At 40.1% G+C, this 27,068-nt stretch overlaps 2 pseudogenes; one reads left to right on the top strand and one right to left on the bottom strand.

Annotated features, from left to right (window-relative positions):
• The first annotated feature begins 916 nt into the window (after positions 1-916).
• On the top strand, positions 917-25,221 carry LOC134388074 (zinc finger protein 121-like; annotated as a pseudogene).
• Positions 18,151-19,003, bottom strand: LOC134389625 (large ribosomal subunit protein eL6-like; annotated as a pseudogene).
• Positions 25,222-27,068: the final 1,847 nt, after the last annotated feature.

Genomic DNA, 27,068 nt, shown 5'->3' with positions numbered 1-27,068 from the left:
AGACTTTTAAAAGACAGACTGGAAACTCAGAAATTGTTATGGGTACATAAAAATTAAGTATTTTTTACATCAGAAGTTGAAGTGGGCTGGCCGGTTAGCTCAGTTGTTTAGAGCCAGGTGTTGTGTTGATAACACCAAGGTCAAGAGTTCGGATCTCCACACCGTCCAGCCCCCAAAAGAAAAAAAAAGTTGAGTAATGTGCTTGTCTCAAGCGGGAAGGTTGATATTAACACAGCGAAATGGTTGTCAATTCTAGATGCATAACACATCGGCAACACCCCGCGCCGGTAGCCCCGCCTAGAAATCTGGTACTAACTTCCATTTTGTCCTCTGGGTTTGTTTCTACCTCCAGCACCTGCGCTGAGCCCACCTCAGGGCACTTCCGCACCTACGCGGGAGGAAACTAGAAATTCTCCACCTGGGAGACCGCAACATGGCGGACGCCGGAGCTCTGCAGCCCCCAGCTCTGCAGCCCCCCAAGGGCCGACGTGGGAAGCGGAAGTGACGTCAGCTGCGCGCCGTCCTCTCTGTTACGCTAACTCCACGCGCCGGAGAGGCTGTTCCACTTCCCGGTAGTGTTGGGAAGACCACGTATTTCGTGAGTTCCGCGTGAATGGGCCGGCTTGGGGGTGAAGGGGTGGTGTTTGAGGACGGGCGTGGCCCAGGCTGCCTAGGGGCTTCCTCAGAGAGGCCGGGGCCGCGGGCTCTCCCAGCGCGGCCAGGTCGGAGAAGCCGCTCGGGCCTTCGTCCCCATCAAGAGCCGGGTCGGGGAGTGTCATTGTACTTCGTCCGCGGGGTGTTTTCATCCAGTGTGCTCCCCTCTTCAAAAGTCTTCAAAGCAATTTTTGTGAATTTTTTTCCAGAAGGAAAGAATCTCCTCCGTTCAAGTCATGCTGACTCGATCCCCGGGGTCCTCCCGCCTCAGACCTGGAGATCCAGGTGCGTTCCGGTGAGCGGTGGGTGAGAGTTGGTTCCAGGAGGCCTCTTCTTTTCTTATGAATGTTTCATCCGAGCATTTGTGCGTCTTGTTTTATTTTTGACCATTCCTTTCAGTTAGAAATATGAAGATACTTTCTTAGGTGTCTAGGACGTGCATGTAGTTCTGTATGTGAATATAAACGTTTGTACACCGTTAAGTCTTCCTACTGAAGAATACTAAGAATACTCAGCCACTCTCTTCATCTGAAGTTCCTAGGTCTGTACATCCCCATACGGCTTAAAAACAAGCAGCCTCCAGGAAGGAGTGGAAGCTTTATGACTCTAGTCCTAGAGTAGTTGAGTTTACCACTAACAGGATTGTTGGACTAAATGTATTTTTCCCCACATTTCTCTTTCCAAAGATCTTAAACATACTGGTAATTTGAGCATTCAACACATATTGTAGTAGGTGCACCCATTTTTACCACTTTGTATGTTTGCTCTCTCCCCTGATAGATAAAATACTTTTTGCAGTGGATTATTTGATAGTAAATTGAAAATAAGTAGACATGAGATTTGACCTTGAAATGCTTGCTAATCCATTTCCTAAACATACAGACATTGTCCTACTAAATGTAAAATGCTATTATTTCAAACAGGAAAATGAGAAACAATACTGTCATGTAATGTAATATTTACTTAAAAAAATTTTTTTTCCCCACATTGTTTTAAAATAAGCTTTTGGGTGTTTTTGGATCTAAGATCCATTCAAGGATTCTATGCTGTATTTGTTTACCTATTCAGTCTCTTTGAAACACGTGTATTTAGTCACTTTTTTCTCCATTATATTGAATTTTTGCAGAGCTGCACATTCTTTTAGAAACTCCAATATTATTCTGTTATTTTGATTGTGTTCTCATGGTGTGTTTTAATAATTTCTCCATTTCTTGTGTTTCCTGTAAGCTGATAATTGTGTCTAGAGCAGAGGTTGACAAACGTTTTGACTGAAAAGGGCCAGATAGAAAGAATTTTGCTGTCTTGACCATAAGGTCCGGAATTAATCAGCTCTGTTTTTGTAGTGGGCAAGCAGTCACAGAGTGTAGTAAATAGATGGGCATGGCTTTGTCCTCATAAAACCACATTTACAAAAACAGGTTTGTCGGGCTGACCGTTTAGCTCAGTTGGTTAGAGCACAGCCTTGTAACACCAAGGTCAAGGGTTCAGATCCCCATACTGGCCAGCCCCCCCCCTCCAAAAAAAAAACAGGCCTATGAGCCATGGTTTTCCAAAACCTAGCCTAGAGGCTTCAAAAGATCATTTGCAAAATATTTTGTTAGTGATGTTGTGTGCTTCCAATTGCATTTTATCAGGAAGACATGTTTTATATTGTCCCACTATTAGTGGTGCTAAGTTTTGAGACCTACTTAAGGCAGTTGTGATGGTTAATTTTAGGTGTCAACCTGGTAAAGCATTATTTATGCGTGTTTCTGTGAGGGTGTTTCCAGAGGAGATTAGCATGTGAGCCTGAGTGGACTAAGTGGGGAAGATCCACCCACAATATGGGTGGGCATTGTCCAATCTGCTGGGGGATAAGAGAGAACAAAAACAGGCAGTCACCTCTCTCTGTCCACTGAAGCTGGGATATATTCTTCTCTCCTGTTCATGGACATCAGATCTTGAGGCTCTTCTGTCTTTGTATTCCTGGACTTAAGCTATTGGCACTTCTGGGCTCTCATACTTTTGGCTTCAGACTGAGAATTACACCATTGGCTTTGCTGGTACTGAGGCTTTTGGACTTTGAGCCATTCTACCAGCATCCCAGGGTCTCCGGTTTGCAGATGGCCTATCATGGGACTTCTCAGTCTTCATAATCTCATGAGCCAGTTTCCTTAATAAATCCCGTCTCATATCCATGTACATATCCTGTTGGTTCTGTCTCTCTGGAGAATCCTGAGTAATACAGCAGTGATCATCAGAACACTCTATTTTAAAAATACTTTTTCTTTTGAATAAGGAAGTAATTTGTGGATTGATATTTTGACACTCAAAATATCCTGTCCCCCAGCAACCTTTCTAATCAATTGTTTTTAGCATCCATGAGTAACCTTTAAATTTTTTACCTTCCCCAGGTCGTGTGCCATTTTTTTCTCTTTCTTTTTTTAATCGACACATATTGATTGTACATATTTATTGGGTGAAGAGTTACACTTCAGTACATCAATACAATGTATGAGGATCCAGTCAGGATAACTAGAAGATTTATCATTGCAAAAACTTATTGTTTCTTTGTAGTGTGAGCGTTTGAGCTCCTCTCTTCTAGTCATTTGGGAACATACAATAAATAATTGGTAATTATAGATGCCTAATTCTACAGCAGATACTAGGGCTTATTTTTCCTATCTAGCAGTAATTTTGTGTCCATTAACCAACCTCTCTTATCCCAGTCTCTTACCTCCCCTTCCCAGCCTCTAGTAACCATAATTCTACTTTCTACGTCTATAACGCAACTTTTTTTTAACGTTCACACATGAAAGAACATGCTGTATTTATCTTTCTGTGCCTGACATTTCATTTATCCATTTTGCCACAAATGACAGGATTTCATTCTTTTTTTATGGCTGAGTAGTATTCCATTGTGCATATATACCACATTTTCTTTATTCATCTGTCTATGTGTCTAACCTAGATTGATTCCATATCTTGACTATTGTGAATAGTGCTGCAGTAAACATAGATGTATAGATATCTCTTCTATATGCTAACTTCCTTCTCTTTTAATAGATACCCAGCAGTGAGTTTGCTAGTCATATGGTAGTTCTATTTTTAGTTTTTTGAGGAACCTTCATACCGTTTTCCATAATGGCTGTACTAATTTACCTTTCCATCAGCAGTGTATAAGAGTTCCTGTTTCTCTACATCCTTGCCAGCATTTGTTGTTTTTTGTCTTTTTGATAACAGCCATTGTAACTGGGATGAGATGATATCTGACTGTGGTTTTGATTTGTGTTTTCCTGATGATTAGTGATATTGAGCATTTTTTCATATACCCATTGGCCATTTGTATGTCATCTTTTGAGAAATGTCTATTCAGGTCTTTTGTCCATTTTTAGATCAGATTATTTGGTTGTTTTTCTGTTGAGTTCTTTAAATTCCTTATATATTCTGTATATTAAAGCCTTGTAGAGTGAATCGTTTGCAAGTATTTTTTCCCATTCTACCAGTTGTCCCTTCACTTTGTTGAGTGTTTCCTTTGCTGTGCAGAAACTCTTTACTTTGATGTCATCCCATTTGTCTATTATTGCTTTTTGTTGCCTGTGTAATAGAAATGTTTCTTCTCCATAAAATTGTTGCCTAGACCAATGTCTTGGAGTGTTTCCCCTATGATTTCTTCTAGTAGTAGAGTTTCAGGTCTTACTCTTAAGTCTTTAATCCATTTTGAGTTGATTTTTGGTATGGTTAGAGGTAGGGGTCTAGTTTCTTTCTTCTGCATGTGGATATCCAGTTTTCCCAGCACCATTTATTGAAGAGGCTGTCCTTTCCCCAGTAAACTTTCTTAGTGCCTTTTTCAAAAATCAGTTGGTTGTAGATACGGATTTATTTCTGGGTTCTCTGTTCTGTTCCATCGGTCTATATGTCTTTTTTTTATGTCTGTATCATGTGTTTTGATTACTCTAGCTTTGTAGTATATTGTGAAATCAGGTAGTTTAATGCCTCCAGCTTTGTTCTTTTTGCTCAGGATTGCTTTGGCTATTTGCGGTCTTCTGTATTTCTATGTGATTTTTTCTTTCTTTCTTTTTTTTTTTTTTTTTTGGCAGCTGGCCAGTACAGGCATCTAAACCCTTAATCTTAGTGTTACAACACCATGTTCTAACCAACTGAGCAAACTGGCCAACCGCCAGTTCTGTATGTTTTTTCTATTTCTGTGCAGAATGTTATTGATGTTTTGATAGGAATTGCATTGAATCTATAGATCAGTTTGGGCAGTATGATCATTTCGGTTAGAGCACGGCCTTGTAACACCCCTCCCCTCTATTCCTTGGATATCTCAGGAGCCCTTGGGATTGATTGAACAAAAATGGGAGTTTGTGGGCTGTAGTAATGGCACTACTAACCATTATAAGTGATAGAGCTCGGGGGAATGTTGCTGTTTTTCCCTTAAACATGATGTCCCTAGTAAAGGACAGTGCACCAGAAATAGCACACTTGGCCCAACTTCAGACAGTCATCTTCCGTGCTGGGTGTGGTGGCCAACAAATTGTCGCATCTTCACGTTTACTATAAACTACTGAACCATTGCCTAATAATTTTCTGCTTCAGGTAAAACAAGAACAAAAGAAAAAACAAAAATCCTCTGGGAATCTCTTGCAGTACAGATAGCAAAATATAAATCAAAATCCCACATGCCTCTACATATACTACAGCCACAATACAGGACCTTAAGGGAATACTCTTTATTCCATTCAGAAAACCCCAAATCAAACTGAGTTTTAAAAAAAGTACAGAAACACAAATGACATTTCTGGAAGTCCAGAGATAGGATGGGCTGCAATCCCCAGCTCTTTCTGTCTCTCTTCCAGGCCTTCTTGTGCACTAGCTCCATCCTCGGCTGTATTAGCTTGCTTTTGCTGCATAACAAATACCACAGGCTAGAGGTGTAAACAGCAGACATCTGTTGTCTTACAGACAGACACAGAATTACAAAGCAAAAGTTAAATAAGACTCATAAAATGTCTACCCACATTTCAACATAAACCAAAACACTGTATTTTTAAAAATATATTTGAGTATTCTTACCATGAAACAAATCTAATCACCTCTTCAAGGTTCCACTTTTCAATTACCATAATAAGACTTCCCACCCTCTTAACACTGTTACAGTAGGGAACCAAGCCCCCAACACATTAAACTTTTAGGGGGGCACAATTCAAACCACAATATGTGGTATCAGTTTTAATGTCTCCTTCTTCAATTCTGATTGTATTTATTTGTGTCTTCTATCTTTTCAAAATACCAACTTGTTTTGTGTATCATTTGTACCTTTTCTTGGTCTCTGTTTCATTTAGTTCTGCTCTGATCTTTATTAGTTTTTCCATCGATGAATTTATGGGATTGGATTGTTCTTGTTTTTGTAGTTCCTTGAGGTGCAGCATTAGGTGGTTTATTTGAAATCTTTCTGCATTTTTGGTGTAAGCTATAAACTTCCCTCTTAGTAGTGCTTTTGCAGTATCCCATAAGTTTTAGTGTGCTGTGTTTCTGTTTTCACTTGTTCCCATCATAGTTCCAGACATTAGTTGTGATAACTAATACACGCTTTTTCACTTTTTGAAATATGCAGTGCTGGGCTCTTAGATGAGGCATTTAATAGAACTTTGATGTTCCTGACAGGTGCCAGATAATGGTTCAATTAGAGCCATAATGGTCTCCTCATACAGCTCCTGTTCAATTCCACTAAAACAAATAAACCTTTAAATGTATTATCTTGCCCCAATGGTTAACCTATTTGTATAAATTTTTTCATCTTACCCTAATGCCACAGGGGAAAAGGTCAAGTCAAGGGTATATATTCTCCTGGGACTCATTAACCTTAGGTGTTCCACATGCCAGGCAGGCACTCATATGAGACCTATTTGAACCTAACCTTTATCAAAAAACTAAAACAAAACCCTGTCCCTTGCAGTTGCACACAATTCTATTGAGTGCTGGTCTTACTAATATTGTCCTGGTACTTTCACTGGTTTATAATCTAGAGACCCACATCAACCAGAGATGGTTCATCAGAAAGGATACCCAAGTCCCAACCCCTTGATGTCTTCAACCTAGCCCATAATCTCATGGTTGGAGATGACATTCTGCCAACCAAAGAATTCATGGTTGGAGTTGTCTTCTCTCTTGTGTCAGAGAGAACTACATGCCTTACACTGAAACCTTCACCAGCCTGTGCCTACAATCCAGGTATACTCCTTTCTTTCTGCTGAAACATAGCCTCCTATACTCTGTGTCTAAGGGAAATCTGATAGAGGTTACTAAAATTAATGAGAAGTATTGCTTTCCCCAGGAGACATCTTCCTATCAGTCAACCCCTTGACTCCCTGGAGGGAGGACCATCCACTCTGTGAAGCCTTTTCCCACCACCCCATTACATCTCTGACCAGGAACACCACAACCACTCTTCCCTTGGTTAAATGCAGTGCCTCATTCTGCAGGTAGATTTTCTTCTAATGGAAACTTTGAGGTCTTTTATGGCCTGAATTCACAGGCACTACACCATATATACACATAATTTTTTTTTTTGGCAGCTGGCTGGTATGGGGATCTGAACCTTTAACCTTGGTGTTATGAGGCCATTTTCTGACCAACTGAGTTAACTGGCCAGTTCCTTATATGTTATATATTTTTCTTTGTCTACCCCCACACGTTTTCCCTAATGAAACCACACCTTAGTGTGCAGTGTTTACACTTAGGATGCTTATAGTTCTTTATCCACTGGCTGCCTCCACCTTTCCATCAACTAAGGATGCCTCACAAAGTAAACATTATTTATTCCTATTTTAATAGGACTAGCCATAAACACAGGAGCCACAGCATTGGCACCAGTACAACAGACTTTGTCAAACAAAATCAAATCGTAACAGCCAATCAACACCTTTTGGTGGTCTTCTCAAAGCATACCTAATTGCTGCAGGAAACATCATCCGTTATGCAACACTGTCAAGTCTCTGTTCAGTACGGAATGGATAACTGACTGGATCCTGACTAAATGCTAGCCAAGGAAGGAGGGTTTTGTGCCTTTCAGGGGATCTCCTGCTGTATGTACCTAGACAGGTATAGGCAAAACTATGAGGTTAGGCCAAGAAGTAGAGTGCTTTCATGACATAGCCAGTATCTTCCAAAAGAGTCCCTTAAACTCAGAGATGCTGGAACTATCTTCTTGACTGTTGATCACATGGGTCGCCTGGTTATGGACTGGGTTCTAATCCCTCTTCTTATGACTACTAGGACTCTTACTAGTTGTCATCTTTATCAGTGTTTACCTTAGGTGGCTAAGTCAATCTGTCCCACTCAATTTTAACATCACAACAACCCAAGTGACAGTGTTTTCCATTCCAGTTAGTATTGTTAAAGATATCGAGACATTGCAGAGTGGTTTGTGTTGTTCATTTTTAAAAACTCGTATTTTCCTGATGCCTGAACATCCCCACAAATAGGCTGTGAGTATCCTGTCCAGGCAACCAGGTGTACCAGTATGTTGAACCTGATCCCTGCCACAAGTTTTCCTTCTTGCCCTCCCCTGACTGTGACCTATTGACAGTCAAATGCACCAGTGAAATCCCTCTCACCTTTTGCTTGTGTACTCCACCCAGACCCCCAAATAATGCTCTTCCCAAAAGGTGCTCACCCTCTCTTGGTTCTATATCTGACTGGTAGGTAGATAAGAGTTGGTTAATCTCTGATTTGGCATTCCCTCTCTGCCAATGAAAAGGGGCAGGGCTGACCTGTCTTTTTTTTTTTTTTTTAATTCATTTTGTGTTAATTGACAAGAAAAAATTGTGTGTATTTATGGCACACAGCATGATATTTTGATATCCATATATTGGGGAATGACTAAATCAAGTGTTAACTCACTCATCTTTTTGTTGTTGAGAATATTTAAAATCTACTCTTAGTAATTTTTAAATATACAATATGTTGCTATTAATCATGATTTACAGTAGATCTCTTGAACTTATTCCCCATGTCTAACTGAAATTTTGTGTCCTTTTTTTTTTTTCGTTTTTTTTTTTTTTTATTTTTTATTTATTTATTTTTAATTTTATTTTGTCGATATACATTGTAGCTGATTATTGCTCCCCATCACCAAAACCTCCCTCCCTTCTCCCCCCCCCCCCCAACAATGTCCTTTCTGTTTGCTTGTTGTATCAACTTCAAATAATTGTGGTTGTTATATCTTCTTCCCCCCCCCCGTTTGTGTGTGTGTGTGTGTGTATGTGTGTGTGTGAATTTATATATTAATTTTTAGCTCCCTCCAATAAGTGAGAACATGTGGTATTTCTCTTTCTGTGCCTGACTTGTTTCACTTAATATAATTCTCTCAAGGTCCATCCATGTTGTTGCAAATGGCAGTATTTCATTCGTTTTTATAGCTGAGTAGTATTCCATTGTGTAGATGTACCACATTTTCCGTATCCACTCATCTGATGATGGGCATTTGGGCTGGTTCCAACTCTTGGCTATTGTAAAGAGTGCTGCGATGAACATTGGGGAACAGGTATACCTTCGACTTGATGATTTCCATTCCTCTGGGTATATTCCCAACAGTGGGATGGCTGGATCGTATGGTAGATCTATTTGCAATTGTTTAAGGAACCTCCATACCATTTTCCATAGAGGCTGCACCATTTTGCAGTCCCACCAACAATGTATGAGAGTTCCTTTTTCTCCGCAGCCTCGCCAGCATTTATCGTTCAGAGTCTTTTGGATTTTAGCCATCCTAACTGGGGTTAGATGGTATCTCAATGTGGTTTTGATTTGCATTTCCCGGATGCTGAGTGATGTTGAGCATTTTTTCATATGTCTGTTGGCCATTTGGATATCTTCCTTAGAGAAATGCCTACTTAGCTCTTTTGCCCATTTTTTAATTGGGTTGCTTGTTTTCTTCTTGTAAAGTTGTTTGAGTTCCTTATATATTCTGGATATTAATCCTTTGTCAGATGTATATTTTGCAAATATTTTCTCCCACTCTGTTGGTTGTCTTTTAACTCTTTTAATTGTTTCTTTTGCTGTGCAGAAGCTTTTTAGTTTGATATAATCCCATTTGTTTATTTTTCCTTTGGTTGCCCGTGCTTTTGGGGTCGTATTCATGAAGTCTGTGCCCAGTCCTATTTCCTGAAGTGTTTCTCCTATGTTTTCTTTAAGAAGTTTTATTGTCTCAGGGTGTATATTTAAATCCTTAATCCATTTTGAGTTGATTTTAGTATACGGTGAGAGGTATGGATCTAGTTTCATTCTCCTGCATATCGATATCCAGTTATCCCAGCACCACTTGCTGAAGAGGCAGTCCCTTCGCCACTGAATAGGCTTGGTGCCTTTGTCAAAGATCAGATGGCAGTAAGTGTGTGGGTTGATTTCTGGATTCTCTATTCTATTCCATTGGTCAGTGTGTCTGTTTTTATGCCAGTACCATACTGTTTTGGTTATTATAGCTTTGTAGTATAGCTTAAAGTCAGGTAGTGTTATGCCTCCAGCTTTATTTTTTTTGCTGAGCATTGCTTTGGCTATTCGTGGTCTTTTATTGTTCCATATAAATGTCTGAATAGTTTTTTCCATTTCTGAGAAAAATGTCTTTGGAATTTTGATGGGGATTGCATTGAATTTGTATATCACTTTGGGTAGTATGGACATTTTCACTATGTTGATTCTTCCAATCCAAGAGCATGGAATATCTTTCCATCTTCTTGTATCCTCTCTAATTTCTCTCAGCAGTGGTTTGTAGTTCTCATTATAGAGATTTTTCACCTCCTTGGTTAACTCAATTCCTAAGTATTTTATTTTTTTGGTGGCTATTGTAAATGGGCAGGCTTTCTTGATTTCTCCTTCTGCATGTTCACTATTGGAGAAAAGAAATGCTACTGATTTTTGTGTGTTGATTTTGTATCCTGCTACTGTGCTGAAATCATTTATCAATTCCAACAGTTTTTTTGTAGAGGTTTTAGGCTGTTCGATATATAGGATCATGTCATCTGCAAACAGGGACAGTTTGACTTCATCTTTTCCAATCTGGATGCCCTTTATTTCCTTCTCTTCTCTGATTGCTCTGGCTAGTACTTCCAACACTATGTTGAATAGAAGTGGTGAGAGTGGGCATCCTTGTCTAGTGCCTGTTCTTAAAGGAAAAGCTTTCAGCTTTTCCCCATTCAGGATGATATTGGCAGTGGGTTTGTCATATATGGCTTTAATTATGTTGAGATACTTTCCCTCTATACCTAACTTATAGAGGGTCTTTGTCATGAATGAGTGCTGAACTTTATCAAATGCTTTTTCAGCATCTATAGAGATGATCATATGGTCCTTGTGTTTGAGTTTATTAATATGGTGTATCACATTTATTGATTTGCGTATGTTGAACCAACCTTGCATCCCTGGGATGAATCCCACTTGATCGTGATGAATAATTTTTCGTATGTGTTGCTGTATTCTGTTTGCTAGTATTTTAGTGAGGATTTTTGCATCTATATTCATCAAGGATATCGGCCTGTAGTTTTCTTTTTTGGTTATATCTTTACCTGGTTTTGGTATCAGGATGATGTTTGCTTCCTAGAATGAGTTTGGGAGATTTGCGTCCGTTTCAATCTTTTGGAATAGTTTGTAAAGAATCGGTGTCAATTCCTGTTTGAATGTTTGGTAAAATTCTGCTGTGAATCCATCTGGTCCTGGGCTTTTCTTTGTTGGGAGCCTTCTGATAACAGCTTCAATCTCCTTTATTGTTATTGGTCTGTTCAAATTTTCTACGTCTTCACGGTTCAGTTTTGGGAGCTTGTGTGTGTCCAGAAATTTATCCATTTCCTCCAGATTTTCAAATTTGTTGGCGTATAGTTGTTTATAGTAGTCTCGAATGATTCCTTGTATTTCAGATGAATCAGTTGTAATATCGCCTTTTTCATTTCTAATTTTTGTTATTTGAGTCTTCTCTCTTCTTTTTTTTGTTAGCCATGCTAATGGTTTGTCAATTTTATTTATCTTTTCAAAAAACCAACTTTTTGATTCGTTGATCTTTTGAATTGTTTTTTGGTTTTCAATTTCATTCAGTTCTGCTCTGATCTTAATGATTTCTTTCCGTCTGCTAACTTTAGGATTGGATTGTTCTTCTTTTTCTAGTTCTTTAAGGTGAAGTGTTAGGTTGTTCACTTGCCATCTTTCCATTCTTCTGAAGTGAGCATTTAATGCAATAAATTTTCCCCTCAATACTGCTTTTGCAGTATCCCACAGGTTTTGGTATGATGTATCATTGTTTTCATTAGTTTCAATAAACTTTTTGATTTCCTGCTTGATTTCTTCTTGGACCCATATGTCATTAAGTAGAATGCTGTTTAATTTCCATGTGTTTGTATAGTTTCCAGAGTTTTGTTTGTTATTAATTTCTAGTTTTAATCCATTGTGGTCTGAGAAGATACATGGGATAATTCCAATTTTTTTGAATTTATTGAGACTTGATTTGTGACCTAATATGTGATCTATCCTGGAGAATGATCCATGTGCTGATGAGAAGAATGAATATTCTGAGGTTGTTGAGTGGAATGTTCTGTAGATATCTGCCAATTCCAATTGGTCTAGAGTCTTGTTTAGATCTTGTGTTTCTCTACTGATTCTTTGCCTAGATGATCTGTCTAATATTGACAGTGGAGTGTTCAGGTCCCCTGCTATTATTGTATTAGTGTCTATTTCCTTCTTTAGGTCTAATAGAGTTTGTTTTATAAATCTGGCTGCTCCAACATTGGGTGCGTACATATTTATGATTGTTATTTCTTCTTGATGGATCAGTCCTTTTATCATTAAGTAGTGTCCCTCATTGTCTCTTTTTATGGTTTTTAGTTTAAAGTCTATTTTGTCAGATATAAGAATAGCTACTCCAGCTCGTTTTTCTTTTCTGTTTGCATGGTAAATCTTTTTCCATCCTTTCACTCTTAGTCTGTGTGAATCTTTATGGGTGAGGTGGGTCTCTTGTAGGCAGCATATAGTTGGGTCCTGCTTTTTGATCCAGTCAGCCAGTCTGTGTCTTTTAATTGGGGAATTTAAGCCTTTAACATTAAGAGTTGTTATTGAAAGGTGTTGATTTATTCCTAGCATTTTATTGGTTGTTTGGTTGTCTTACGTGTCTTTTGTTCCTTGCTTTCTGATTTACTGTTTGGTTTCTTTGTTTGTTGGTTCCTTAGGTTGTAGATAGTGTTTTTGTTAGCTTGTTTTCTCTTCATGAATGCCATTTTTATTGTACTAGCGGGTTTAGATTTTTCTTAGGTTTTTATGGCAGTGGTAGTTATTTTTCAGGAACCAAACCCAGTACTCCCTTGAGGATTTCTTGTAAGTGTGGTCTTGTGGTAGTGAACTCCCGCAGTTTTTGTTTGTCTGAGAAATATACTATTTGCCCCTCATTTCGGAAGGATAGCCTTGCAGGGTAGAGTATTCTTGGCTGGCAATCTTTGTCTTTTAGTATTTTGAAAATATCATCCCATTCCTTTCTAGCTTTTAGGGTTTGTGATGAAAAGTCTGATGTTAACTTGATTGGGGCTCCCTTATAGGTGATTTGACGCTTCTCTCTTGCAGCTTTTAAGATTCTCTCTTTGTCTCTGAGTTTTGCCAATTTGACTATGACATGTCTTGGAGAAGGCCTTTTTGGGTTGAATACGTTTGGAGATCGTTGAGCTTCCTGGATCTGAAGATCTGTGATTTTTCCTATACCTGGGAAGTTTTCTGCCACTATTTTGTTGAATATGTTTTCAGTGGAATCTCCATTTTCCTCCCCTTCTGGAATACCCATGACTCGGATATTTGAGCGCTTGAGGTTGTCTGATATCTCTCTCAGATTTTCTTCCATGTCCTTGATTCTTTTTTCTTTCTTTTTTTCTGCTTGTGTTATTTCAAACAGCCCATCTTCAAGTTCAGAGGTTCTCTCTTCAACTTCGACAAGCCTGCTGGTTAAACTCTCCATTGTGTTTTTTATTTCGCTGAATAACTTCTTCAGTTCAGCAAGTTCTGCTACATTTTTTTTCAGGACATTGATTTCCTTGTATATTTCCTCTTTCAGATCCTGTATACTTTTCCTCATTTCATCATGATGTCTAGCTGAGTTTTCTTGTATCTCATTCAGTTTCCTTAGAATTATCACTCGAAATTCCTTGTCAGTTATTTCAAGGGCTTCTTGTTCTATAGGATCTAGAGTATGAGATTTATTAACTTTTGGTGGTGTACTTTCTTGATTTTTTGTATTTCTGGTGTCTTTTTTTTGGTGTTTATTCATTGTGGCAGGGGGTTTCACAGTCCACCGGTTTGAGACTAATGACTAACTAGGATGTTGCTGTGGTTGCCAATTTGGTATGGCTCCTGCCGTGACTGCTCAGTTGGCCTCTAGTGTCTTGTGTGTGTGGTTGCCTCGGGTCTTGGGCTTCTCTGGGGATCCACCTTTCTGGTCAGCTTGGACTCTGCTGGGCTGGTGGATCACATACCACAGGGTGTGTGATCTCTGTTGAGCTTTCACTTCCTGTACAGGACTTCTCCCCGTTCCATGTGCTCTGGCCCAGGCTGTTAGATGGTGCAGTGGCGACCCCACCGGGTGTGTGGTTTCTGTCGAGTCTCCGCCTCCCTGGCCGCACGTTTCCCCCCTCTGTGCACACTGTGCTGGGCTGGGATGTGTCTTCTGCACCCCTCGTCTATCAGCTGGGCCTTCAAGACCCTGCTCAGCACTGCCTCGCCCAGGAAGTCTACCAGGTTTCTGCTAGGCACAGACGACCGGTCTCTCTGGGTGCCTTTGTAGCACTGTGTAGATCTTTCTCGAGTCTTGTTCACCTTTGTATCCCCCCAGTATAAACCGAGTCTAGTGCCCGCCTGCAGCCTGCTCTCCGGCAGGTTCAAGCGGACCTGGGAACTCTCCTACCACACTATTCCCAACCAGAAATTCGTTAGGCTTTTTTCCAAACTGGTGGTCGCAGAGATGGTATCTGCCTCCCAGTAACAGGAAGTTTACCGGGGCCGGAGTCCAGGGTGTGGTAGAGTGACAGTCGGCCCGCCCGTACTTCCTAGCCCTCCCAACACTGGTCAGGACGCCCCACACCCCCAGCCCCGCCAGAGAACCGCGGAGGGAGTGGGAGAGGAGGCCGGCCCGCAGGGTCCGGAAAGCCCCGCGCCAGGCCAAGCAAATGGGCTCAGTGATGGCCGAGCAGGGCGGAGCTGCCCGCACCTGGGAAAATGGAGGCAGCACCGGGGCAGTGAGTGGCCTGGTGGTGCAGGCGGGAGCCGCGTGGGCATCCACCCCCCGAACAGAGCTGTGCCAGGGATCACTCACAGTGCTGTGCCAGGTCGGGCGCTCACTCTGTCTCCGGTTTGTTGCCTTTCGTGTTCTCGGCGCTGCCGCCTCGGGCTGTTCAGTCGCGGCGCCGCTCGGGCGCTCCCAGGAATCTTCTTTAATGCCGGCCTGAAACCTCGAATCCTGAATAGGGCAGCTGGCCGCCTTCAGTGCGGCCCCAGCCTCCGGGATCCTGGCTGCATCCACAGCAGCCCTGGCGCCGTGTTCCCTGTTTCAAGACTCGCTTTTGCAGCTAAGAATCAGTTCTTTTCCTGCTCCACACTTCAAAACTGTTGCCTGTAAATGAGGCAGCCTCTCCTGCCGGGGGCAAAGTGGCGTTGAGCCCCCACGACCGGCCAGCAGCAGCAGTCCTCCCTTAAGAGATGGCCAGAGGAAGGTCCACAAGCTTCCCGGCTGCCTGAGGCCCAGTGGCCACCTTTTCCACCTCAGCTACTCTGCGCCAGCCGCCGCAGCCGCCACCATCTTGAAACTCTCCCGAAATTTTGTGTCCTTTGACCAACATCTTCCCAATCCCCTCTCCTCCAAGCCTGTAATACCACCATTATACTGTTTTTATGAGTTTGACTTTTTTACACTCTGCATATGAGTTAGATCATGTACTATTTGTCTTTCTGCCTGTCTCATTTCACTTCAGATAATGTCCTCCAGGTTCATACATGTTGTCCCAAATGACAAGATTTTCTTTTTTAAGACTGAAGAGTATTCGGTTGGGTATGTATACTACATTTTATTTATTCATTCATCCATTGATGGGCATTAAGTTGTTTCAGTGTATTGCCTATTGTGTATAATGCAGTAAACAAGAGAGTGCAGATATATATTCCACATTCTGATTTCATATCCTTTATATATGTACCCAGTAGTGGGATTGTTGGATCATATGGTAGTTCTATTTCAGTATTTTGGAGAACCTCCATACTATTTTCCATAATGGTTGTGCTAACTCACATTCCCACCAGCATTGTACAAGGGTTCCTTCTTCTCCACATCCTCACCAACAATTATTATCTTTCCTTTTTTTGATAGTGTGTGAGGTGACATGTCATTGTGGTTTTAATTTGCATTTCCTTGAGGATTAGTGATGTTGAGCATTTTTTCATATGCCTGTTGGCTATTTGTATGTCTTGTTTTGAGAAATGTCCTTTCAGGTCCTTTGTCCATTTTAAAATTGGGTTGTTTGTTGTCTTACTATTGAGATGCATTCCTAATAATATTTTGGATATTAACTCCCTATCAGATGTATGGTTTGCAAATATGTCGACTTAAAGTGTGTAGATTTATTTCTGGGTTCTCTCTTCTGTTCCATTGGGCTATGTGTCTGTTTTTATGCCAGTACCATGCAGTTTTAATTACTACAGCTTTGTAGTAGATTTTCAAATTAGGTATTGTTATATCTCCAACCTTGTTCTTTTTATTCAAGATTCCTTTGACTCTTATGGGTCTTTTGTGGACCCCTGTGAATTTTAGGACTTTTTTCCATTTCTGAGGGAAATGCCACTGGAATTTTGAAAGGGATGGCATTAAATCTGTGGTTTATATTGGGTAGTACGGACATTTTGTCAATCTTTCAATTGATGAACACAGGATGTCATTTCATTTTTTTGTGTTATCTTCAATTTCTTTCATAAGTGTTTAGTAGTTTTCAGTGTATAATTCCTTCACCTCCTTAGTCGATTTTTTTTTCTGAGTATTTTATTTTATGTAGTTATTGTAAATGGGATTGTTTTCTTGATTTCTTTTCCAGAAAGTTTGTTGTTAAATTTGTATCCCATAAATATACGGAATTTACTTATTAATTCTAACTGTTCTTTGGTGGAGTCTTTAGGCTTTCTATACATAAGATTATGTATTCTGCAAACAGAGACCATTTAATTTCTTCCAGGTTGATTTGGGTGCCTTTTCTTTCTTTGTCTTGCCTAATTGTTCTGGCTAAGACTTCCAGTACTATATAGAATGTACATCCTTGTGTTGTTCCTGATCTTAGAGGAAAAGCTCTCAACTTTTCACTGTTGAATATGATGTTACACGTGGGCTTGTTGTATATGATCTTTACTGTGTTGAGGTGCATTTCTTCTATACTTACTGAGAATTTTTGTCATGAAAAGTTGAATTTTTCTTTTTTTTTTTTTTTGTCTTTTTGTGACCAGTAAGGGGATCGCAACCCTTGGCTTGGTGTCGCCCGCGCCATGGTCAGCCAGTGAGCACACCGGCCATTCCTATATAGGATCCGAACCCACGGCGGGAGCGCCACTGCGCTCCCAAGCGCTGCACTCTCGTGAGTGTGCCACGGGGCTGGCCCAAAAAGTTGAATTTTTCAAATGCTTTTTCTGCATCTGTTGAGATGATCATATGCTTTTTATCCTTCATTCTGTTAATTTGTTGTATGACCTTGATTGATTTGCATATTTCGAAACTTCCTTGCATCCTATAGACAAATCCCACTTGATTATGGTAAGTGAGCTTTTTAATGCATTGTTGAATTCATTTTGCTAGTATTTTGTGGAGGATTTTTATGTCTGTGTTCATCAGGGATATTGGCCTCTAATTTTCCTTTTTCATAGTATCCTTGTCTGGCTTTGGTAGCATGGTAATACTGGCCGTGTAAAATGAGTTTGGAAGTATTCCCTCCTCTTCAGTTTTTTTGGAAGGCTCTTTTGTGAGTCAGCACCCTAGTATGTTCTTTGGGAAGAAGTGCTGTATAATCTCATTCATAAGTCATATTGCCATTGGCAAATAGTCATGTTTCTCAGGGCTTAAGTTTCTTTACCTGTTACATGAGAATGTTATACCTTTACTGATGGGCTGGATGGCTCATACCCCTTTTTCTAGCTGTAGTGATACAGATCTGCTGTGGCATTGTATGGCCACAGTGTGTATGCTTGTGTGTTTCAAGAGCTTGCTGAAGATGTCACTGAAGTGCCGCAATCTCATGATAAAACATTGACAGATGAGGAGTTGCTTCTTATGGATGAACAAAGAAAGTGATTTCTTGAGATGAAATCTACTGGTGAAGATGCTATGAACATTGTTGAAATGAGAACAAAGGATTTAGAATATTACATAAACTTTGTGGATTAAAGCAGCAGCAGGAGTTGAGAGGATTAACTCCGATTTTTTTTTTTAAACATATCAGCTATTTAATTTGGTTCTTGGTAAGAAATTTAGAACACCAATTTGTGAGGGTAAATTCCATTATTCAGGGCAAACACAGATTGCAAGTAGCCTTGGAGCTGAGGAACAGCTTTGATTCTTGGTAAAATTTGCGAGTCCACAGCTTTCTGATCTGCCTTGTGCTGCTCCGTAATCTTGTACTTCTCTTTTTTGTGTCAAAGATCTCACCTCCTGGTGTCTAGCCTTCCGCAGCTATGCTGCTTAAAGTATGCATTGGTGAGATGTTTTCGTATTTTTACATTGCTGATACCAATTTTTGTAGAAGTGGTGATGACAAATTTCCGGTGTGTTCTACGTGGAGGAGTCCAATTGAGGACCAAAGGTCCAGTCACAAGTAGCAAGCCACCACTCAGCTGCTTCACAAAAACCACCCTCTTGCCTTTGTGGCGCCCAGTAAGGATGATCACAATGGTCCTTGGAGTGATGCTAGCTCACAGTCTTCTCTTGCTGACTGAGAGAGGTTTTTTTGCCGTGGCTCAGCAGCTTTCGAGGAACATCTTCAGTAGGATAGTATCTAGGCATTTTGTGAAGTTTAATCACGCGGGTACCACCATTCTTGTCACCACCAACTGGTTTTGTGACAGTAGCAGGAACCTTCTTCTTTTCAGTCCTGGACGTATTCACGGAGTATTTCCTCTAGTACGTGGCCTTTCTGGAATACATAGCAGATGGGGAATATCTGCCAATTCCTCTAACCAGGACAGGGTTTCGGCTGCCGTGGGGCTTCTCCTTCTTGGGCTTTTTAGCCTTGAGGTTAGCCTTTTTAACCTTGCCACCACTGTCAGCCTTGTTGGCTTCACTTTTCTTCTAAGCATCCGGCTTCTCAGCTTTTTCACCCACCATCTTGCAAGATGGGAAAGAGAACTCGATTAACTATAATTTTGAAAGAAATTCCTCTGTGGGAAAAATGCCATCAAGTAGCGTCACATGCTACAGAGAAATCTTTTATGAAAGAGTCAATTGATGCTACAGACTACGTTCTTATATTTTAAGAAATTGCCACAGCCACCCCAATGTTCAGCAACCACCACCCTGATCAGTCAGCAGCCATGAACATGGAGGCCAGACCCTCCACCAGCAAGAAAGATTATGACTCACTGGAGGCTCAGATGATTACTAGATTTTTTTTTTTAAGCAATAAAGTGCTTTTAAATTAAGGCATGTACAGTCATATGCCACATTACAATATTTCAGTCAGTGATGGACCACACATACGATGGTGGCCTCATAACATTGTTTTGGCTATACCATAAACCCTAGGTATATAGTAGGCTATACCAACTAGATTTATATAAGTGCACTTTGTGATGCTCACAGAAGGACAAAATTGCCTATTGACACATTTCTCAGAATGTATTCCCTTTGTCAAGTGACACACTCATGACTGTACATTGGTTTTCTGGACATAATGCTATTGCACACTTAGTACACTCCAGTGGAGTGTAAATATAACTTTTATATGTACTGGGAAACCAAAAAATTTGTGTGGTTTTATTGTGATGGTCTGGACCTGAACCCACAGTATCTCTAAGGCATACTTTTCATGGGAATTTTGAACAAAGTAGAATGTCCCCAGACATGTGAATGTGGGAATTATGGTCAGCTCTGGGTTCTCATGCCTTCTTTCTTTTCCAGGAGTTCTGCTTTCTAAGGACCCAATCTGCCTTCATGACGAAAAGACAGAGGTAGAAAGGATGATGGCTCATTGCCTGACAAATTGTTTTCAGGTATCAAGTAGCAAGGCACCGCTCAGCTCAGAAACTGTATGTTTGTACACAAGAGGGAGCAATGTCTCTGGAGTGATACTCTGAATATGATGAATTTGGGATTCCCCAAATCTAGTGTGGAGAACTTCTGAGCTTCAAACTTTTTCTATTCAACTACAAAATGGCATAATTTTATCACCCAGGAAGACACGCTTCCTTGTAGGTAGACCTGTCTATAGAGCTTCTGGAAGCAAATAAAGACCACTGGCAGGACCTAAATTTCCCCAGAAAGTCATGCCTCTCATGTTGCTGAGGGATTATTCTGAAAATTATCTCAGTATTTTAGTAATTATGAATTAATCTTAAGTCCTGGTGCTGACTGCATATTTGTTTTTCTGGGTGCTCTGACAGGTGGTAAGAAAGATGAAAGTGTCCTTTTCAAAGAATTTCTTCATACATAACCATTTATCAAGTGTCTGTGATCAGGAGGGTGCTGCAGTAGAGGGAAATAAGAGGAGAAGATGGGGGCTGGCTGGTTAGCTCAGTTGGTTAGAGCGTAGCCTTATAACACTAAAATCACAGGTTCAGATCCCCATACCAGCCAGCTGCCAAAAAAAAATGGAGAGAGAGAAGAGTTCCTAGTCTAGATGTGGTGAGATAAGGTCAGGTGTAAGAGGTGCTGTTAAAGCCATGTGACTGAATGAGATAACTGTGAGTGAGTGTGGATGGATATTTCCTAGGACCGTTGAACCTTGGGGTTGACAGTGGGAGCCATCAGAACCCTGTGTAGGCATTGGTCTCACTTTTTCATTCTTCAGTGAATATTGCTAGACATATTACTTAGCTCAAGCCCCAGGATATGTGTGTTATGATTTAGAATTCAGTGACCTTTGAAGATGTGGCTGTGGACTTCACCCAGGATGAGTGGACTTTGCTCAACCCAACTCAGAGAAACCTATATAGAGATGTGATGCTGGAGAACTACAAGAACCTGGCCTCAGTAGGTAAGACTAAATCATTCCTTATACCCTCTTATGGAACAGATATATGTTATATACTTCCTGTGTTCCAGGATTGTTCATGTCAAATCTGAATACAATGGGAAATAAAGAGATAGAGTCCCTGCACCAGTGGGTTTTAATTTAGTGTGGTAGTTTTCAGAATGTGGTGATGAGATCAATAGCATCACTGTCACTCTATTGGAATGTACATTATGAGACTCCACCTTTCACGTGCTTCATCAGAAAGTCTGCTGTTGGGGCTCTGTCATCTGTGTTTGAACAGACTTTCCAGATGAATCTGATTCACTCTAAATTGAGAACCACTGGTGTACTAGTTTTTCATGACAATGAAGGTCTCTTTTTGCACTTCTGTTTTCTACTTGAATAAAAGTCTTAGTGGTTTTTAAATGTGCATAGAACCCTGATCATGGGTTTCAAGGGTCAGGTATAACCAATGTCTCTGGGATGCAGAAAGGGGATATTTGCATTTTGCACTGTATAGAAATCATATCACTGCTTTAATTAGAGATGAAGTTTCTGTTTTATGGTAGGGTTGTCATCTCTTGCATGAGCCTCTTCTAGTGATTTATCTTTTTCTGTATACAGGATATCAGCTCTTCAAACCCACACTGATCTCTTGGTTGGAGAAAGAAGAGTTTGGGACAGTGCAGAAAGGAGTTTCAGGTAAATGTGAAGATCATCCCTGGTAAATGTGAAGATCGTCCCTAGTCAATGAAAAGCTTAGTATGTTTGGAAGTTTAATGAGAAAACTTCAAAATGTCCTTTCAATCAGAAGGCTTTGTGTATTACACAGGGAAGTTTTGGGATATCTTCAGTTTCCCATACTCTGTTGCTTTCCTTCTTTCCAGACTTATAAGATCGCACAAACGACTTGGTCTTTTTTCTTTGGGTGTATGGTTTTTTAAAATTCTGTTCACTATTACATATAATTTTCATGAAGGTAAATTGTTAATAAATTTCTAAAATTTGACCCCAAGTCATTATGGTTGCCAAATTTTAGACACAGCTAAATTGCTCAAATCTATCTGTGCTTTATTTTTTAGAGTGTTTAGTGTGAAAAGAAATACAAATGAGCTTTATCATTTTTAACTTATTTAACCTTTCTCGTGTAAACCTTAATGTATGTTTTTGTGTTTTCCTTCAGAATGGGAAATGCATCTTAAAACCAAAGGGCCAGCACGTCAGCAGGATGACTATTGTTTAAAAACATCAAATAGGAGACAACTGAGATTAACAAGGGATATTTTTTATTTTCCACATTTCAGAGAAAATTGGGAATTCCATTAATGAGATCAGCAGAAATGAGAGATACTTGAGTGAAGCGGTATTCACCCAAGAGGGAGCAGCGTCTCTGGAGAGATTCCCAAAACCTTGTGTAAAGGTTGGTCCTTCACAATTCCCAAAAGTACACATTCCCACGTATATAGCTAGACATCAAGGTCTTAACCAACTTTATAAAAATCTACAGGAATCATTTCAAGATTAGAGAGGTGACACAGCATTTTTGCATAGAGTTCCTTTATTCAAGTTGAAAAACATCCAGAGAACAGGAACTGTATGCATGTTATGAAAATGGCAAAAACCATAATCATCATCATTGTAATGTTTTTGTCTTCAGATGGGTGGTATCTATTAATAAGTCTGGAAAATTCTCTAATCATCATTCATCCCTTTACCAACAGGCCAGAGGCTGCAAAGGAGGGGAGCTCTATGACTGCAAGCAGTGTGGAGAAGTCCTCAGTGAACCCTCATGTCTTAGGATATACATGAATACTCAAAATAGAGGGGATGCTTCTGAGTGTAATCAGTATGGAGACTTCCTACCTCTGCACAAGAGAACCTTTACTGGAGAGAAATGTTCTGTATTGAGTCAGGGGGGAAAAGCGTTCAACCTGACTTCAGATGCTGCTTACCAGAGAATGTGTGCTCGAGAGAAATCCTTTGAATGCAGTGACTGTGGGGAAGCTTTTGCTAATGAGTCACACCTTCAGGGACATATGAGAGCTCAAAATGGAGAAAAATTCTACAAATGGAAGCAACATGGGAAAATGTTTGCTCATTTCACAAGCTGTGCCACACACATGCAAACCCAAAGTGTAAAAAAAGCCTATGAATGTAAGGATTGTGGGAAAGTCTTTATATATCCTTCCTACCTTAAATTTCATATGCGAACCCATACTGGGGAGAAACCGTATGAATGCAAAGAATGTGGGAAAGCCTTCTCTAGGCCTTATCTACTAACTCAACATTTAAGAACACACACTGGAGAGAAGCCCTTTAAATGTAAGGTTTGCGGAAAATGCTTTCGAAATTCTTCATACCTTAATAATCACTTTCGAATTCACACTGGAGTAAAACCATATAAGTGTAGGGATTGTGGGAAAGCCTTCACTGTACACTCAGGGCTTACTATACATGAACGAACTCACAGTGGGGTAAAGCCATATAAATGTAAGGAATGTGGGAAAACCTTCGGTACATCGTCAGGCCTTATTGAACATGTAAGAACTCACACAGGAGAGAAACCCTTTGAATGTGACCAGTGTGGAAAAGCCTTTGCTTCTTCCTCATCTCTTATTCCACATTTGAGAACTCACAGTGGAGAGAAGCCTTTCGAGTGTAAGATGTGTGGGAAAGCATTTAGGTATTCCTCCTATTTTTCCATTCACATGCGAACTCACACTGGAGAGAAGCCGCATGAATGTAAGGAATGTGGGAAAACCTTCACCTTTTTTTCACATCTAAATAAACATGTAAGAATTCACACTGGAGAGAAACCCTACAAATGTAAGGAATGTGGGAAAGCCTTCACTCAGTATGGAAACCTTTCTAGCCATGTACGAACTCACACTGGGGAAAAGCCGTATAAATGTAAGGATTGTGGGAAAGCCTACACTGGGCTTTCAGGCCTTACTAAACATGTACGAACTCACACTGGGGAGAAGCCCTATGAGTGTAAGGAATGTGGGAAAGCCTTCAATAGTTCTTCTTATCTTACTGAACATATAGAAAGACACTGTAGAGGAATCCTTTGTATGTAAAGAATGTGGAAAATTTTAGGAAGTCGTCCTGCCTTAACAACCACACTCTGATTCACAGTGCCTAGGAACCTTACTCATATAAGCAATTTATAAAAGTGTTCAGTTGTCCCTGTTTAAGAACTTGAAAGAAATCACACACCAAAATTGCTCCATGAAATTAAGAAATATAGCAAAGACATTGGAATTTGTTCACAATCCAGCATATATGAACTCACTCTGAAGCCATACAGTGTAAGAAACACGGAGAACTTATTTTCTCATGTGCTACTGAGTATGAGAGTTCTTGCAATGGAGAGAAACCCTATTGGTATAAGATATGTGGAAAAGTCACAGTTTTGCTAAATACTTTGATGTTCACCTGCTAAATACTTTGATGTTCTCACACTGGAGAAAAACTTGAAAGTAAGAAATGTTGGAAAGTCACTTTTTATATTACATTTTTTACTTAAACCTTTAAGAAACATGATGTGATTCACACTCAAGAGACACTATGTATGGAATGTGAAGATTGCATCCCTGTGTCCTGAAATCTTGTCTGCTGGCAGAGACATGGCTCCCTACGTGGTTGTATAAATTTGTTTTAAACAGTTGTGATTCTGCCCTGATCCTTCCCAGCATGATATGTCCTACTTTCCCCTATTGCAGTGCCATTCCTGTCTAGTTGCTCGACCTTCCAGGTTGTAGCACGGCCAAGTGAACCTTCAGAATTCAGACATAGCTTATTTTAATAGTGTAGTTTCTTGTTGGTTTGTCATGGTCTTAGAAATGGCCCACCTACAGTGGCTCACACTGTCCAAGGTGGGGGATGTAAGGCTCAAAGTGTAAAAATGCCCTTGGGTCTCTCTCAGACCTGATCCTTTCAGATAAAAGGACAGGGTTCAGAAAGGATCAAGTGGAGAGATGGTGAGGTCAAAGCCAGTAGTGTAAGATACCTCAATTTCATGACCATGGAGGGAGAGCCATAACTGCTAACCTCAGGCAGTCCAGGGAGGGGCTGAGAACCCTGCATGTTATCTTTGATCCATAGATCCACTAAACTTTGGCAAAGCAATCATCTCATGTTCCTGAGTCAAGCAACAGCTGGGACTGGCGGCATGACCTGCTTCTGTGTTTGTCGTTTCATCCACTGCTGTGAAAACAGAAAAACTTCTGTGAACATGGCTGGTCATGATGTTCTGCTGTGCTTGACACCATCACTGGCACTTCCCAAATGTGGACCTTGGATGCACACACCAGCTCGGGTAGGTTTCAATCTGAGTGATAAACGTTTATATACTTCTGACACTTGAGTGCTTTTGGTTATGTCATGTCACCATTGGGACTGCAGCTGATTGATGACTGTTTCTGTGTAGCTTAGTCGAACCAATGTAATGGTAATTCAGATAAAGCTTAATAAATACCAAGTGGAAGAGACCTGTGCACTTTGGTGTTGTATGTTTGTTCCTGGAGAAGAGTGGGTGGTGGAGTGGTTCTCTTGTGGGTGTGAGTATTGCTATTTAGCCCACGTGTTGCCACCTTTAGTTATTGGCACTGACACCAAAGATCATTAGATTAGTTATAACTGCCTTGTGTGGGTTGCAGTGGCTCATAGAAGCCACCCTGATTGTGTGAAATAAATCCTGTTGGTCCTCCATGGAACTTGTTCACAGTTGCCTGGGTCTGAGCACTTTGGGTCATGGGTGAAGTCAGTTCTGCAGGTTGGCTTCCTCCTGGTGCTTGGGCTCCTCGTGACAATGTCGTTAACAGGTGATACACCAGCCTCATAGCCCTGGCATGGCCCTGCCCCAGAAGCTGATTTCTGAGTGGCAATATGTATAATGTAGTTGATTTTTGTAAATTGAATTTTTACTAGAAGCCTTGCTTAACATTCTTAAAAATTCTAGTTTTTATGTATTTTTTTTGTTTTCCACACAGGTGAGCATATCATCTGTAACTAATGACAATTTGACTTTTCCATTTCAAACCTTAGGTTATTTATGTCTTTTTCTTGCTTTCCTGGCTGAGCAAGACCTCCTGTACAATGAGTAGACGTAGTAAAAGCAGCATACTTACTATCTAATCTTAATGACACATGTTTTCCATTTATACCAATCATGTATTGGCTATTGCATATAATACCAAGTCAACACTTTTTTCCACTTTTCATAAGTTGGGGAGGCTTTCTCATGAATACCTTAAGCAGTTTTTACATATTTCCCCTGATTCCTCTTAGATGATCATATTTGTTCACTGAGAGCTTTCAAGTACCTACATCTGTGCCTGCCTATGTTAGATACATGATATTTGAATGAATTAGTAAATAAAAGGACTTTGAAAAAAACATAGCAAATTAATTAATTGACATTACAATGTTAAATTATCCTTGTAATTCCAAAAACTCAACTTGGGTATAATGGATTGATTTTTTTTATTACCTGAATGTATTCCATATTATGGAGAAGTTTTTTTTGTGTGTAAGTATACTTGTCTGGGTTTTGTATGAATATAGGAGTATTTTCTTAACTCAAACACTATATTCATATGATAAGTAGTGTTTCCTTTATGTTATGCAAAATACACTAGTAAAATTCGAATCGGGATTACTTACTGCCATTGTTACTGGTTTTTCTTCTCAAGTTTGGAATGATTTTAAAGCATGGATTCTTTTTTTTTTTGTTTTTGTTTTGGATTTGTGGGATTGGTAAGGTTTCCATTTTCACCTTAAGTCAGTTTTGGAAAATTTTGTTTTGGCAAGTGTTTTTATAGGCATTTCTGTAATTTTAAATTTACAGTCAAAGTTCATAAAATGTTCTCATTTTTAGTATTTCTGGCTTTTGTGATTATATATCTTTTGTGTCCCTTTTTTATTGCTAATATCATTTAGTTATGCCTTTTTAATGTTAATATTGCCAAGATTTACTTAGTTTTGTTAATTTCGGGTTTGATCAGTGTACTTCTGGCTTATGTTTTATGGCAGGTTGTGCTGCCAAACAAATTACCATAGACCAGGTGGCTTAAGCAACAGAAATTTATTTTCTCAGTGATGTAGACGCTGGAAGTATGTGTCAGGGTGTGAGCATGGTGGGTTTCTGGTGAGGGCTCTCTTGGCTTGTAGAGTGCTGCCTCACTGTGTCTTTAGTTGGCTGAGAGAGAACCAGCA

This window comes from Cynocephalus volans, chromosome 10, assembly GCF_027409185.1.
Source record: "Cynocephalus volans isolate mCynVol1 chromosome 10, mCynVol1.pri, whole genome shotgun sequence".
NCBI lineage: Eukaryota > Metazoa > Chordata > Mammalia > Dermoptera > Cynocephalidae > Cynocephalus > Cynocephalus volans.
This window is presented reverse-complemented; position numbering and strand designations above follow the sequence as displayed.